This window comes from Sciurus carolinensis, chromosome 13, assembly GCF_902686445.1.
Source record: "Sciurus carolinensis chromosome 13, mSciCar1.2, whole genome shotgun sequence".
Taxonomy (NCBI): domain Eukaryota; kingdom Metazoa; phylum Chordata; class Mammalia; order Rodentia; family Sciuridae; genus Sciurus; species Sciurus carolinensis.
The window spans coordinates 87,832,177-87,837,006 of record NC_062225.1 but is presented as its reverse complement, the minus strand read 5'-3'; positions in this window follow the sequence as shown (position 1 = coordinate 87,837,006).

Below are 4,830 nucleotides of genomic sequence, written 5' to 3'. Positions count from 1 at the left end.
AAGCAAACCCAATTAAAAATGGACAAAGAGGACAGGTGCAGTAGTGCACACGACTGTAATCCCAGCTCAGGAGGCGAAGGCAGAAGGATTGCAAGTTCAAAGCCAGCCTCAGCATCTTAACAAGACCCTAAGCAACTTATCAAGACTGTCTCAAAATAAATAAAAAAGGTTTGGGGATGTGGCTCAGTAGTTAAGCACCCCTGGATTCAATCCCCCAGACCAAAAAAAAAAAGGCAAAAGATTTGAACAAAGATAGACAAATAAGCTCATGAAAGGTGCTGAGTGTTACTAGTTATTGGAAAAACGTTGGTGAAAACAGAATGATTACCACTGCATACTGACTAAATGACTGTTTTCAAAAGACTGACTGGAGTTAAGTTGGCAAGAATTTGGAGCAACTGATGCTCCCACAGACTGGTGGCAATGTAAAGTGGCACAACCACTTTAGAAACAGTTTGGTGGTCTGGGGAAGTGGCTCAGTGATAGAGCACTTGCCTAGCATGTACAAGGCCCTGAGTTTGATCCCCAGCACCACCAAAAAAAATAGAGAAAACAGCGCGATGGTTTCTTCAAAGTGAGACTTATACCTGCCACTTGATGCAGCATTCTGTGACTAGTTACCTGTTCAAGTAAATAAACATGCACCCACACAGACTTGTACACAGATATTCCATAGCAGCTTTATTTATAATAACCAAAACAGAGTAACTCAAGTGACCATGAATAAGTGAACAAATAAATCTGTTCATATCATAAAATATTATTTAGCTATAAAAAGAAACGAACTATTGATATAAGCAACAATACTGCTCAGGAGTAGGATTTGGGGGAGAATCAAGGAAATATAACTGACAAAAGTTCTAAAGATGCGAACTGAAAAATCTTTTTTGAATATGAATGCTATGTATCAATATCGTTACTTGAGATGCTTTGGGTCTTCAGTTTAAAAAGAAATTGAAGTTGCAAACGAGGTCTATATGCTTAAAAATATCAAAACAACTTGAAGCTGTGAAGTTTTGGGCCTCCCACAAATAGGCAATAAAATTAACAAGGGCAGAGGGGGAAGTGAAAAATAAGACTCAGCAAGGATTTCAAGTCTTACAAATTAACATTTAAGCCTTAATTTGCTCTGAGGGAGTCAGTGTTTTCCCACTTAAGAACAGTATTCAACTATTAGAAAAGTGCATTTGTCTACTACAAAAAAGGGAAGTGGGAATTACGGTAGTTCTAGCAGATGTTTATGGTCCTAGGCAAAAGGCAGCCTTCTCTGCTACTCTGTGACCACACTGCCATCCTCGCATAACAGATGAGGAACTAAGGGGTAGTGAGGTTAAATGGCCTGTCTGAGAGCTAACGCAGGGTTGAGCTCAGATTTGAACCCAGGCCTGAGATTTCAGTTCCTAATTGCACGGTTTTTTTTGTTGTTGTTGTTGTTGTTTTTTTCCAAGTTACTCTTCAATTTTACCATATTCATTTATAGTCTTTTTTTCTATGTAAGAATATACATACTTCGATGTCAGTATAATCATATGTATATAAATTTTTAGCCTTCTTTTTGTTCAAAACAATATATTGTTAACATTTCTCCATGTCATAAAATGTTCTTCTTCAGCACCATTTTGAACCATCTCATACTGTTCCACTATATAGATTTACCACATGTCATTTAGCAAAATTTGTTGATGGATATTTAAATTGTTTCAAAATTTCATTATTTATCAGTGAAATGAGATGAATATCTTTGCAACTAAAAGTTTGAGTGCATTCACAATTATTCCCTTAGGATAATCCTGGAGGTAAAACTGCTGAGTCAAAAGGCATACAAAAGTTTAAACCTTTTACGTGTGTCCTCCTTTGTTCTTGCTGCTTTAACAAAATACCTGAGACTGGGTAATTTATAGACACAAATTTATGCCTCGCAGTTCTGGAGGCTGGCAAGTCCAGAATGAAGGTGGCTGGCAGTCTCGGTGCCTGTGAGTACTCTTCTTTACTGCCAACGTGGCGCCCTGTTACTGAGCTTCCAAGCATAATGCAGAGGATTCCCACAGCAGAAGGCGTGTTCTTATATGGCAGCAAGCAGAAGGGCAAAAGCAGCTAACTAGTTCTCTGCAACCCTTTTATAAGGGCCATAATCTCATCCCTGAGGGCTGAGCCCTCGTGGCCTGATCACTCCCTAAAGTCCAGCTCTCAATTCTGTTGTGTCACATTGGGAATACGTATCGGCATGAATTTTGAATGGGGACACAAACATTGAAACCATAGCAACCTGTATGGGTGCATTCTTGTTTTCCAAAGAGAGGTTCAGAAGTCATGGAACAGCCAGAGATCTCAGGAGAACTTCGTAACTGTTATTCACAGACACCAAACTCTGAATTAGTCCTACTTCACCTCTCGTTGATGGACAGGCGGGAATCACTGAGAAGAATGTGTCACTTAGCCAATTATTGTCAAGAACCTATCACACCTGGCACGTCCCAGTTCCTGAATCAATGCTTCTTCAGTCAGTCCCAGGTCTCTGGTCTCAATAAGCCCTGTTCTTCTAGTGGAGCAATTTCTGTATAGTCTTCCAGCACGTTTCATTCTTGCAACCACTGTCCCTCACAGGGGACCTGCCCACCACTGTGGGTGATTGCACTGAAACTCCACCAAAGTGACTGAGCCTCCCTGGGCCCAAAAGATGCGTCAAAGCAGCAGCAGTTTCCCAAAACCTGAACTTGACTCTGTTGACCGCTGAAGCATTAGAATCCTCTCTTCACATGCAGCGCCTCCTCCTCCTCCTTTCTGCCGTCCTCTAATCCTTGCGTGCCAGCTCCTTGCAGAACCAGAGCAAACCCCAGGTCTCCATTCTAGACCAGTCCTCCTGGGCCATACTCCACTATTCACAGCATGAACAAAGACCATTCACCAACGTCACAATAAACGCCATGTGCCAGAGCCTGGGTGGGCATTGAAACAGCATGGTTCTCCTACAGTGATAAGAAAACATCTCTCAGAGGATGAAAAAAAAAAAAAAAAATTACCCTGAGAGACAGTTGCCCTTCAGCATCAAACAACTGCCAGGCACCTGCTACGAGCCAAGTTCAGCACTAGGAGCCAGAAAAAAAAAAGAATCCTAATTGCACGTTTTAAGTCATCTACTGTAGCCTTCCTGTTGCTTTAGCAGTGTGCTGGATCCCTTCAATTTGCATCCTTGGGTTAGAGCAAGGTTTGTGGATATTGTAACTTGTTTCAATAGAAAGCTCCTGTTTATTACAGTGGGTCTCAGAAGCATGGGCTCTGAAGCTGCACCATCAGCCCTGCCTGGAACTTATTGGAGATGCAGATTCTCAGGCGCACACCTGACCGCCCATGTAGAAACTCATACACTTAGGAGCAGAGGAGGAGCAGTATTCTGAAACCATCAGGAAGACCTTTCGGAGAATTTCCTACGTGGCTGCAGTAAAAGTTCTGTGCATTATTAGAACTACAAATAGTAAAGTGCATTTTTATCTTGAGTATGTTGGAGGTGACCTTTTTTTTTTTAAACTTAAAATACCTCTGTGTTCTTGAAAGCTGAATAAATTCACACAGTATTTGGTCTCTCACAAAGTACATTCGAGAAGCTCTTAGTGTATGTTCCCTTGTTTTGTGCCCTTGTGAAGTATTTAAGCATAGAGTGATTTAGTGCCAGACTTGCCTGATAATACGTTATGACCTGAGAAGAGCTTACAAAAGAGTGCTTTTATTGACTTTATAAATTAAGCACCTGGTATTTTAGCTCACTTGGCCTTTTGCCCTTCTGGAACAATAATTTCCTTCTGGAACAATTAGTACGTGTTTTATGGATATTTGTGTTGAACTGAGTAACTTGCAGATTCTCCCAAAGGAATTTGTAAGTCAGAATACCACTTTAATTTTGTCTCCATTGTCCACATTAGTTACATTGTGATCAAGTTAAAAATTACCTAAAATGAAAAGGTGGTTTCTGAATTTAAAAACTCCCAGAACTGTGCACATTTCAGTATCTTTTTTAAAATAACAAGAAATTTTTCAATAAATTTTTGTTACAAATGCAGTATGTAACTAGAAAATGCAGAGAAGCCAAAAATAAGATAATAAAAAGATCCCCATTCCATCACCCACTGATTATCACTATTAAATTCCTTTTTAAAAATACTTTATTGGTTCATTATAAGTATATGTAATGGTGGCATTCACTGGGATATATTCATACCTGCACATAGCATAATTTTGTCTCTTTCATCCCCCTTAACTTCCCTTTCTCTTCCCCCTCTTTCCCCCATCCTCATTCTCAATTCCACTGATCTCCCTTCTAAGAGAAGATATTTCTAATATGCTAAACCTTTGCAGGAAAATGAATAGCATGCCTAATTTAGCTATTGTTGTCAATCATCTTTGGATAAGAATGAACAGTTTCACATGAATTTTGTGTTTTTATACATTGTTTGATGGTTTTGTATATTTAAAAATTGAAAGAAAAATACCCTGAGGTTAAAAGTAGGAAGACTTTTTTTTTTCTTATCTCTTTTTAGAAATTTACACCACAAGAAAAATCTTCCTGTTTCAGGTCCCAGGAAGTTATTCTCCTGGGGCTCTAGGACCTACAGAGGGGATCCCAAGGCTCCTCTCCCTGCCAGCTCAACCAAGCCAACTCCTCTCTACTCCAAAGTTGGTTTGTTTTGTTGTGAGTTTTGATTTGTTCTAATTGCTTCTTACTCCATCCAATGTTTCTCACAGTGCAGCCCAGGAACCTGCATCAGTCACAGGCAGTGCTGGTCAGGAATGTCCCTGGGGTCCCTCCTCTGCCACTCGCCTCAGCCTGAGGGGCAG